This window comes from Polypterus senegalus, chromosome 1 (genome assembly GCF_016835505.1).
Source record: "Polypterus senegalus isolate Bchr_013 chromosome 1, ASM1683550v1, whole genome shotgun sequence".
NCBI lineage: Eukaryota > Metazoa > Chordata > Cladistia > Polypteriformes > Polypteridae > Polypterus > Polypterus senegalus.
The window spans coordinates 66,182,247-66,194,898 of record NC_053154.1 but is presented as its reverse complement, the minus strand read 5'-3'; the positions used below and the strand labels follow the sequence as shown (position 1 = coordinate 66,194,898).

General features: G+C 38.6%; 1 protein-coding gene and 1 long non-coding RNA gene across 9 annotated transcripts in view; one reads left to right on the top strand and one right to left on the bottom strand.

Annotated features, from left to right (window-relative positions):
* The window catches only part of LOC120526874, a 215,298-nt gene extending 207,158 nt beyond the window's left edge, over positions 1–8,140 (top strand). The window contains exon 5 of the long non-coding RNA XR_005633218.1: positions 7,877–8,140. This is a non-coding gene — a long non-coding RNA (uncharacterized LOC120526874). The remainder of the gene's footprint in view (positions 1–7,876) is intronic.
* The window catches only part of LOC120526805 (F-actin-monooxygenase MICAL2-like), a 346,702-nt gene that overhangs the window by 234,389 nt on the left and 99,661 nt on the right, over positions 1–12,652 (bottom strand). The window lies entirely within an intron of this gene.

The following is a 12,652-nucleotide window of genomic DNA, read 5'->3' as shown; positions in this document are numbered from 1 at the left end:
TGATTCAACCACATTAGGCAAGTACAAAAGGAGAAAAAAAAAAACATTTGGCAGGCATAATCAAGTCTTAATCCTTCAATTCTCAAGGCACTAATGAAGAATTTGATTTGATTTGCACAGACATGATCTAACTTCTTTAAATTTAACTGCTACTTCACTTTTCCCTTTTTTACTAAATCTTGGGAAGTTTTCCCTTTTCTGGCCATTAATCAAAATCAGCCCTATTTAGATGCACACACATCAATCTATCCCCAGCATACAGAAAATCAATCATGAATAAAGAGTTTAATATGATCCTCAAATTCTGTGTGTCCAAGTATGTAGTACATTTAAAAATAATAAAAACAACAGCATTCTCCCTTTTTAACAAGACAAAATGACACAGGTGTTTCACAATTAGCTGCCTATGTGAATAAAAACCAGTTATTTATCAGGACAAAAAAGCTTTATGTGGCAAGTTTTCAAAGGCCCACTTACTTACAGTGCCCCTCCTGGATGCAAACCGGTCAGCATCTCAGCACAAGCTTTATCTCTGGCTGATGTTTTTCTTTAACATAGGCCCATTCTCCAAAAACCTAAGCAATAGGTACATAAGCGCCAGCAGAAAAAAAACTGTAGAGCTTAATGTGAAAAAATGACCCATAAGAGTTTTGTCACAATGTTGCTGTATGAAACAAAGTGAACGAATTGTAAAACCTGATATACATCTTTGCCTGCTTTCACGTTGAAATAATTGCATCTTACTTGTGCTCTGATCAGACTTTTGTTCTATCGTAAAGTATTCCTTTTAGTCATAACTGTAATTGATTTGACTTGACAGGATAAGTTTCAATGTGCTGAACGTTTTATGAGGACACAAAATACTTTCTAACACGCACAGACTTTTTTTTCTAAACTGTGAGGAAACTCTGCCTTTTGTTTCCATGACAGTGTTTTTGAAAATTCCTTGTTTTTAAATGATGTCATCATACTGGTTGGTAATAATGATGTGATCTCACTGTCTGTGCATTAAAATTAAAAGGCCCCCAGAATAAAGAGAAAAAGTTAAGAGCTGGCAGGATAAGGTTTAACATAATAGCATACTTCACAAGATACCGTGGAATGCATTTAGATTTTCATTTTTTCAGACCACTGCATTAATGCTTCAATAGTTTTTTTGCTGTTACCTGCTGAGCGCATATTAAAAATGGCAAAGTCAGAAGCCTAGCAAAAATTCCCTTTATATATCCTTGATAATCACTTTAAAACTCTTTAATTTAACTGTATTTAAATTTGACAGATGGGGTGTGGCAACACATAAATATGAGTGTAATTTGTGCTTCCCGAAAGGGCAGGGTGGTTGGCTATTTTCCTAAATGTGAACCGAAACTTGGGTGTGCTTTATTGTCTGTAACTACAGGCCTAGAGGTAGACCTATGCTTTATAATACTAGTTAATACAGGTATGGTGTACAAAACAAGATTAAAATCATTAATTCCAATTAAAGAGGAACAATGGATGTACTCATTACAAATGAACATTTGAATGGAGGGGACCCAATACAGTGATGATTTCAACATTGCACTGCATTTTGTTGTATTAAGTTTGGCCTGCCAATGACCGTAACAAATGAAATCAGAAAATGAATGAATAAATACATGCAATTATGTCTGATGTATTTATTCATTGCCCTGAACATTTCTGATGAGGCAACTCCTATAATCACAGACTAATTCCTCCTGCAATTTTAAATAATCAAACTGCTTGTTCAGAGTTAAAAGATGTAAGTGTTGCTACACCTCACAGTATTTGTTTATAGTGACAGAGAGCATCAGACAGCACACGATGCTACCCTAATAAGCCCTAACTCTATAATACATGAGGAAAATTATTCTCATTATACAATACTGTATCTAATGAATTAACAGAAACGCAAAGACATACAGTTGTGGGGCTACACTGTGAACAGTGATCAATAAAATTTGAAGCATGCAGAGAAAGCACACTTGGAACATATTCGAATGGCACAAGAGTGACTGGGTTCAGTGACTAATTCTGTTCACAGGCATAAACAATAACCAAAGTCTAATAACTTGTGTGAGGTACAACACAACCCAACAAAGAGAGTCATTAAGTGGGGACAAATGTAAAAAAAGCTGGAAAAGATTTGAAAAATTATAAAGCATGAATGGTTTGTGACATGAGACATGGTTTGTGACAAGAGAAGTTTTAATTTAATTTGACTTTAGTTTAAGCACTGTTCTTATTAACCTGCTAATGAGTTCTGATGCAAACATACATCTCAGAACAACAAACATCATAAGCCTGACTAACCGGTCTTGAAAAATGTGTTGTTAGAAAAGCTGCTTTAAAGAGTTCTTAAAAAACACATGTGGTAAAATAAACATCACCAACATCACCTGGAATTCCTGTTTCTTTTAGTTTGATGCCCAACCTTTCATGTGGCACCTTTTCAAATGCTTTCTGAAAGTTAAGATAACTAATACAGTACTCCACTTTGATCATATCCTTTTGTTGCTTCCTCATATAATTCCAACATGTTAATAAAACATGACCTCCCTCTTCTGAACCCATGCTGACTGTTCAGAAAAACTCCTGTACTTTCCATGTGCTATTCAATCTTATTCCTTAATAACTCCTTCCCATAATTTTCCTGTGATCAATGTTAAGCTTACTGGCCTATTGCTGCTTGGATCTGCCCTGTCACCCTTTTACATAACGGATAATATTTGACATTTTCCAGTCCTAGAAAACTCCCCAGTGCACAGAGACTTCCTAAAAATATGTGTGAAGGGATTAGATAGATAGATAGATAGATAGATAGATAGATAGATAGATAGATAGATAGATAGATAGATAGATAGATAGATAGATACTTTATTAATCCCAATGGGAAATTCATATAATCCAGCAGCAGTATACTTATACAAAAAACAAAATTAAAGAGTAATAAAAATGCAGGTAAAAACAGACAATAACTTTGAATAATGTTAGCGTATACCCCCTCATGTGGAATTGAAGAGTCGCATAGTGGGGGGAAGAAAAGATCTCCTCAGTCTGTCAGTGGAGCAGGACAGTGACAGCTGTCTGTCTCTGAAGCTGCTCCTCTGCCTAGAGATGATCCTGGTTCAGTGGATGCAGTGGATTCTCCATGATTGACAGGATCCTGCTCAGCGCCCGTCACTCTGACACAGATGTTAAACTGTCCAGCTTCATTCCTACAATAGAGCCTGCCTTCCTCACAAGTTTGTCCAGGCGTGAGACTTCCTTCACCTTTATGCTGCCTCCCCGGCACACCACCGCGTAGAAGAGGGCACTCACCACAACTGTCTGGAAGAAGCTGCAGATGTTGAAGGACGCCAGCCTTCTAAGGAAGTATGACCTTTCTTACACAGAGCATCAGTATTGGCAGTCCAGTACAATTTATCATCTAGCTGCACTCCCAGGTATTTATAGGTTTGTACCCTCTGCACACAGTCACCTCTGATGATCACAGGGTCCATGAGGGGCCTGGGCCTCCTAAAATCTACCACCAGTTCCCTGGTCTTGCTGGTGTTCAGGTGTAAGTGGTTTGAGTCGCACCAGTGTCATCAGCGAAATTTTGCACGTGGCAGGACTCTGAATCGTATTAGAAGTCTGATGTATATAGGCTGAACAGGACTGGTGAAAGTACAGTCCCCTGCAGCGCTCCTGTTTTGCTAGTCCACAATCCATGCCACCAGGTGTAAATCTACTCCCATCACTGTCAGCTTGACCCTAAGGAGCAGAGGTTGGATGGTGTTGAAGGTGCTAGAGAAATCCAGAAAACATAATTCTCACAGCACCACTGCCTCAGTCCAAGTGGGAGAGGGATCAGTGTAGCATATAGATGATGGCATCCTCCACTCCCACCTTCTCCTGGTATACGAACTGCAGAAGGTCGAGGGCGTGGCGGACCTGTGGCCTCAGGTGGTGAAGCAGCAGCCACTCCATGGTCTTCATCACATGTGACATCAGAGCAACAGGCCGGAAGTCATTCAGCTCACTAGGACGTGATACATTTGGGACTGGGGTGATGAAGGATGTTTTCCAAAGCCTCGGGACTCTCCCCTGTTCCAGGCTCAGGTTGAAGATGCGCTGTAGAGGACTCCCCAGTTCCAGTGCGCAGGCATTCAGCAGTCGTGGCGATACTCCATCTGGACCCGCTGCTTTGCTGGCACAAAGTCTCTTTAGCTCTCTGCTCACCTGCGCTGCTGTAATTGTGGGTGGGGATGTCTCTCCTATGCTGGTATCAGCAGAAGGAGGATTGGAGGATGCAGTACTCCGATGTGAGAGTGGGTTAGGGTGGTCAAACCTGTTAAAGAAGTTGTTCATTTGGTTTGCTCTCTCCACGTCTCTCTCCATGGTGGCACCCTGCTTCAAGCTGCAGCCAGTGATCTTCATCCCATCCCACACTTCCTTCATGCTGTTATTCTGCAACTTCGGCTCCAGCTTTCTCCTGTACTGCTCCTTCGCCGCCCTGAGCTTGACTCGGAATTCCTTTGGCACGCGCTTGAACTCATGCTGATCACCGCCTTTAAAAGCCCTTTTCTTTTGGTTCAAAAGGCCCTTGATGTCACTTGTAATTCATGGCTTGTTGTTAGCATAGCAGTTGTTAGCATTATATATGTACTCACTAGCCTTCTTATGAACTTGTGGATAAATATTACCTAGTTCTGGTGATTTGTTTGATTTCAGCTTATTTAATTAGAGCAGCACTTCTCCCTCTACAATTTCCGAATCCCTCATACCTCCTTTGTAGTCCCATTTACCACTGGGAGGTAATCCACTTTCTCACTTGTGAACATATCAGAAAAAAAACTTTAGAGCTTCTGCTATTTCACTGTCTGTATCTTTTAATTCCCTTTTACTATTCCTGAGGCATTTCACCTACTCCTTGACTGTTCACTCACTTTTACTACTAAAATACTAAATGGATCTCCTAGGGTTGTCTTTCGCCTTATCTGCTATAATCCTCTTCAACTGTCTTTTGGCCTCCCTAAAATCCTTTTTAATGGTTGCCCACATGTTCTCATATGCTTTACAATTCACTTTGGAATTATTAGTCATACACACCTTATACAGCTGATTTTTTTTCTTTGCAGCTTCTTTTTTAACTTTTTATTAACCCACTGCTGAGTTTTTTTTAATTTCCTATTAATTCCAAATGTAGGTATGTTCCCACCTTGTATTACATGTATAACATTTTTAATCCTGTTCAACTGCCCCTCGACTGTGTCCACACTTAAAAGCATATCCCAGTCTATCCTCTTTGCCCACCAAAGTTAAACTTAACAATTTTAGTCTGTGCATCTGCACTCTTACAATACACTGAAAATGATATTATATAAATGGTCACTTGACCCTAGTGGTTCAATCACCATGCTAAATCCAGACAGGCTTCACCTCGCGTTGGTGCTTTAACATACTGTGTTAAAAAACAGTCACTGATTACTTCTAAAAATTCCTGTTGTTGTGCTCTGCTATTTGCAATTTTATCCCTCAGTTCATATTTGGATAGTTAAAGTCCCCCATGACTATAATATTCCCCTGTAAACTTGCCTTTTTAATATAACTAAAAAGAATATGTTGAAATTACTGTCTGCATTGGGTGGTGTATAACGCACTCCTAAAATAAGGCCTCGTTCCCTACTACTTTCTAGGCAAAGCCACATGTCCTCTCTAAGATGGGGCTGATGGTCCAACTGAAGAGGACGAGGAGGATTCATAGTGGAATAAAACCTATTTCTGTGTCTAGCATTGAAGCAACTTGGTTGTGTTTTTACTACAATGTGCAGAAAACACACCTGGAATGCACAAATAACAAGAATTCCATCATGAAAGTAACAGTGCTCATCAAAATGAATATGAATGTCTGAGCCCAGATTGACATGCAAGTCCTCAACCAGGGTGGGCTGGCCCTTGGTGCCTGATACTGCCAGGATAGGCTATAGCTCCGGTAACACTGAACTGGATTGAGCAACAACAGGAAATGAATGAATGGAGTGATGGATAAACAAAATAATAAAAGTAAACACCTTTATGGATTCCTGAGTCTTACATCTTATGAGTTTTCCCCAATTCCAGTCACTTAAGTGATTTGCCTTTAGCCTAATTTTCAGATGTAAAGGAAATATCAGCACACTGAGAAATGTAATGTATTTGTAAAAAGCTAAATCTGCTCAAAACACCAATTTTTGGCATTAATGGTGGGTAATTTCCTGCTGTAATACCTCATGGTAATCTTATTTTTCACAAAACGCATTTTAGAAGCTTGTTATTTCTCTTCCTTTACAAATTTCTAAGCCTATGATATCTAATTGTGTCATCCAATCCTAAAACACCGTATTCTTCCTCTTAAATTACAGCACAAATGAAACTACAAGAGAAAAAGCACACAATACCCCCTTTGTAAAATAAACTAGCAATTAATAGCCATTGCTTTTTTCATCTGCATTTAAAAAAATAAAATTAATTTCAAATATACCAATACAATTATTTGTACTGTACAACACATCTTCATTTCACATGGAACCATTAATTAAACAGCCAAAAAGCCCCAGATCTGATGATAAACTACATGCCCTGTTCATATCAGAGTAGATACACAGGATTCTAAGATAAAATTAATAAATTCTACAGTACAGCCTAGCAAGAATAAACTCCAGCCACTATGTGATCCTGAGTGAGTCACTTAACCTTGTCAGGGATGCCAGGGGCAACCGGATGTGGGTCTAAGCCCACCCTGGATCACGTGGGGGCCGCCTTCCTGGTTGCTCTGGGGGTCACGGGTACAGGGCATGGAAGCTCCACCCTGTAGGGGCCCGTGGTCACCGCCAGGAGGCCCCAATGCCTGGGGACCTGTTACCCCAGCACTTCCGCCACACCAGGAAGTGCTGGGGGGAAGAATTAGGACGGCGCCCGGAGTGCTGCCGGGAGGACAGCCGGCACTTCCGCCACTCTGGGGCGTGGCCAGAGGAGGAATGCCGGGAACACCTGGGGCTCATCCGGGGACTGTTTAAAAGGGGCAGTCTCCATTCATTCAGCGCTAGAGTAGGGTGGAAGGAGGACAAGGTAGAAGAGAGTGGAGGCGGCCTGAGAAGAAGGCGGCCCGAGAAGAAGGCATTGTGGCCAGGACTGAGTGTCATTTTGGGGTTTGTGCACTTTATGGACTTTGGATTGGGTCTAAGTGACCATTATTATATTTGTAAATATTGTAAATAAACGTGTGGTGGTATTTTAACAACATGTCCGCCTGTCTGTGTCTGGGCCGTGTCCACAACCTGTGTGAGCTTCAACTGTAAATAATAACATATGCAAACAATTGTACATTGTACTTTGACATGACAATGTGAGTCATCTTGGATAAAGACATTAGCCAAATAAGCTATAACAACAATAAAGAAACAATCATCATTACCAGAAGCTATATGTAGGCACAAGTATGGATTATGGGCAGTGCTTTGCCTCTTGACCTTATGAACACTCTGAAAGTGCTTAAATATTTTTTTTTGATTACATTTTAATATAGTTGTACTAGGGGGCTTTGCCCCCTGCTGGCTTCGCTCGCCCACCCTACCCATTCCCACAGTTTAATCAGTATAAAAGTAAAGTCGTTTTTAGATCTTGTGGATCCTGGTAGTTCCTGTAAGTAGTAGTGCAAAAGTGGCATTCATGTAGAAAACTTCTAAAATTAGTATTTGTTATAAGATGTTTGTTACAAGTTGTGACCTTTCTGAATACCGTCACGCATGAACATCAAAAAGTCCCCTTCTGGGCTCGTCAGAGGTAAAAACTAGCATTCTGGGACATGAGGGGATGCTGTCACTGATGGTGTTGTCTCTTTTTCCACCCACAGCTCTGAGAAGATGTCCAATGAGGCCAACTGACTCTGCTTCTTCTGGTCCAGGGACTGCAAAGCTAAGACACTCCTGGAAGGTGGCACCTCACTTTGGGAAGAGCTGCCTGCCAGGCGGAGCTCCAACCTAAACACGTAACCACTCTACAGAGATTGACTCCCTTTATTTCAAAACATATTTCAGCCTATCTGTGCAACTGTTCATTTTGCCAGACAACCTAGTTATTAAAGGGGTGGTCTGGTTGGCTCCCCAACATTTCTTTTGTGGACTTGTGTGTCCCCTCTGTCCACGATAATGTTGAATGTTTATTCTTTCTACTAAAAGAACCAAGTTCTTATTCTTTATATAATTATATTGTATGTGGTTTTTAAAGAATCATCATCAGTATTGTAGTATGCTACTGCTTGAGACAAATCCTGCATCACTTTATTTGTATAATAATCCTTTTTATTTTAAAAAATCAGTTTTTCTCTGTAACATTGTATTCATTGCTAAATACAGTAAGCATTAAAGTAATAAAGAACCTCTCCTTAGTGATTTGCTGTTTCTCTATAGCAGCTCTAAATCATGTACACGAGAACAGTGTACTCCAGTGGATTATATATTAATTGTTGTTTGCTCAATATGAGATTTCTCTGAAGTCTGTTCAATACATAAAGAGATCTAAATTGATTTATTCATGGTTATGAACAAACCAGGCTTCACTTTTTCTGTTTGTGGTGTGGATGTGGCAACAAACCCACAGTAATAAAAATATAGTTTATTCATAAAATAAAGATAATACCCTCTAGAGAAATGTGACTAGGGTGATTCCAGGACTGCAGGTATAAGCTGTGAAGAAAGATGGAATAACTTCAGCCTTTCTAGATTAAGCAAACAGATTGCTAGACACAATAAAAAGAAGGGTCCCATCTCACAAGGTCCAAATTTTACTTGCAAAGGAAAAATCTATTGAGAAATTTGAGTCAAGCAATCTGTAAAACACATTTTTCCAAAAGAATTTTGGTTTTGAAATTTGTTTTGTTATGACTTTGAGTTTGCTCTTTTCACTTAAAGAATTTGGGGGAATTATTTAATAGCATCCTTTAAAAACAACTTTAGTTAACTAATATGATTATTCCCTGGTTTTGCCCCAAAAGATATACTACTTCTACTCTTTACCAGTCAATTACAAAATCTGTTTGATAGGACACTCAATGCCCTATTCAAATCTAATGGTCAACTTTATTTAACACAATTTAAGATCAAAGATATTGTACCTTATCCAACCCTAATGAAGTATTTTTGATTTGGAAGTTGTCCATACACCGGAAGTTAGAATTATCTTAACGTCAAGGTGATTACATATTAATTTACCCGATGGAGGGAGAACTTGTACATTAAAAAAGACATGTGATAAAGTATGTGACAAGAGACAATGAGAGACAAGTGGTGGAAAACAAAGTGTATGATGGTACAATAGACGTGGGGAAGTCAATGAGCTAGCCCATCGTATATTCAGCGTTCAACTTGTTATACCAGGCCATTGAGAACAACTAGAGCTTATTTATCTTTTTCTTTGGTAGTGTGATTTAGTAGTGTGATTAAATTGTAGACAATGAAACAATGAATCTGGACACGGTAAAAACATGCTTTGGCTGAGGCAGGGATTCTCTGACCATATGAAGAACCAACTTGATGTTTGCTATAGTTCTTGTATTGAGAATTGAAGGAAGGCAGAAGGAAACACAAACAAAGCTGAAAGTTCAGTAGTTTTAAAAAGCTGCAGCTAAACTGAATGAATGGCTTGCCCTTCCTCTTGACTCATACTAAATCTTAAGTGGTTCAGTTAATTCAATCAATTCCACTAGAAAGATTACATGTTATATTATGGTTAAAGATTACATTATGTTTATATAGTAAAACAACCATATTTATCACCACAGAGGAAAGAAACTTTTTATGTAGATATGGTACCTGTACATACATAAAATTAAAACTAAGCAAAAAAGATTATATGCTCGGAACCTAAACTGTTAATACACAAAAACAAAAAAAAACTTAGGAAGTGCCCACTTACAGCCTATCAACTCATGACATATACTGAATTCCCCATTTGCAACATTGATGCATCATGGCCTGATAAGCCTGTAGTGAGATCTGCACTAATTTGCCACTTGTACATTCCGAAGTGCAGACTGGAGCAGTTTCAAATAGTTTCCGCTGGCCTGGCAGGATCTGTTAACTGTTAGTACCACCCTTAAATTTTACATGGCTTTCAACTCACGCTTTACTCTAATTATATTTATTTTTAGGGCTTTAATAAAGTTCTCCATTTAATCTTAAGTACCAGACATACTTGTTTATAAATGTATAATTTCTCAAGTACATGCAAGAAACTAACAAATGTACATACTAATCCCTGTTAATTTAGTCTTTTCTCTTTCACTTTTTGATCCTAATCAGAAAAAAAAATATATCATTGACAGTTAATAGGTCATTTAGGAACTGAAAATGGCAATGATAAAATTATATATTGCTTTGAGTAACTTGACACAAATGCCTGGCTAATTATATATCATCAACCACTGCATAGATAATTACCCAATATGGTAGATTTTAAAAACTAAAAGCAAACCTTTCAAATGAAAATATATCAGGCATAAGTAAATGTACAATTATCACACATCCATAAGCAGAAAATTACTTCAGCAAATGTAGGACACATTCCTCTGTCTTATCATTTTAATTCGCCAGACATCTTTTGGAGGGGAGGCTGTAGATCATGAAGCTCTCTATCTACACACTGTCACTTTGATGCTTTCCATCAGTACACTGTACATGATCATTCATCAAAAATGCCTTAATCATCTTGAGAAAATAAAGTCATTTTTTCAGTAGCGTCTTAAAAGAAAAACAGCATTTATTACTGGATTTATTCTTTACTTTATAGAGCTAAAGGCTACAACAAGGCCCAGGTGCAGCAATTTTCTTGATAAAACAATAAAAATGGTAATCCCAAAAGAAAATACCAACAAAATATAACAACTTCTAAATAGGTTTTTAAAGTTTTTTAAAATTTGTATATTAATTTATATAGTAATATTTAGCATCCTTTGAAAATGTTCCCTCCCCACACACTCTTTTTTTCATGCTACTCTGATTGAGTACGGCCCTTAACCTGCAATTGCTTCAGGTATGATGTTAACTACATTCAGCCCCACAAGCATGTCCTCCAACTTGTTGGGAAAACGTAGGAGTTGGTGGCAGGACTGGCACTCCAGCCATCGTAAAAACCTCACTCTGTTCTATTCCATTCAAACTAGTGTGGTGCTGAGGTGTCACCTTTTTCATGGCTTCGCTCGGGTCCTAATTTGGGATCCTTCGGTAGTTTGTCGTGTGGTGGGTGTGGCAACTCACTGTATCAGTGCATGCTACTAACCTCCTTCTCCTCTGATTAACTGATCAGATTTTGATTTTTCTCTTCTAGTATCAGTATCAAATGATATTTGTTTTTAATTACTCTATATCAACTTATATAAAAACAGAACCAAAAACCTTATCATTATCTTGTTTACTAAACCTAGCATAAAAATGATTAAACATTAAAACAACAACACAACAAAATATGAAAGCTAATGTTATAGTTCAAGGATCTCCAATCTCAGACAGCCACAGTGGTTGCAGGTTTCTGCTTCAACCAACCTCCAAATTACAAGCTGGCTTCTGTTCTTAATGAAACACGTTATTTAACTCTATGCGTCATTAGCACTCTCTTACAGCCTTATCAGGCATAGCTAACATTGTAGATTTTGGTGTTGAACCAATCCTAGACTGCATCCCTTTCTTCACATAGAGCCACTTAAGTCGTGGGCATGGGGCCAGACAGTTTCTGACTCAGTGTTAAGACTGCCACAGGGCAACTAGACCACTAGCTAACTAGGCTACAGTAGATCTAAGAGACTTTTATCATAGCCTAGTCCTCTTTTTTATCCTGGTTTTCTCCTTATTTTCCACCTTTTTAGCACCTTTTTGATTGTCCTTCACCACAGTGGGTCTTTCATGCTATCCTATCCTTATCCTCTCAAACAATCTTTTCAGATACACTTTTGAAAATGTTCCTACTACTATTACCGCTACATCAACAGCATGCCAAACCAACCAAACCCATTTCGTTTGACCTCTGTCGATTCAATAGATAATAGTATAAAATGTATATGTGCACTTACTATTTCCCAGAGTGGACAAAACTTCTCCATCAATTTCCATGTTATGGTCTTTTTAGCACAGTTTATTTATATAAAGCATACTTCCATTTATAAGAGTATAACACTACTTGCATTTAAAAATGATGTACAGAAAAAATAAAACATCAAATAACCTGCAACCCCAGATTAACAGATTGTAATATTATAAGCAGTACTCTAATCTAGCCTATTGCAAACTGCATAAAATAAAAATAAACTGTGATGGAAATAATAAACATGTGCTATAAAAAGAATTGCTGTCATCTCTGTAGTGTTTTTAACTGGCTCTGCGTCACTTCACTATCCTTGCAGCCAAATTTCCGCTGAGAAGTGATCTACTGAAACCAAGACTATGACCTACAGTAATAACTGTATAATTACATATTTATATTTTAAAAAGAGGGTGGCACAGTGGTGTGGTGGGTAGCTCTGCTGCTTCGCAGTTTGGAGACCAGGTTCACTTCCCGGGTCCTCCCTGCGTGGACATTGCATGTTCTTCCCGTGTCTGTGTGGGTTTCCTCCGGGTACTCTGGTTTCCTCCCACAGTCC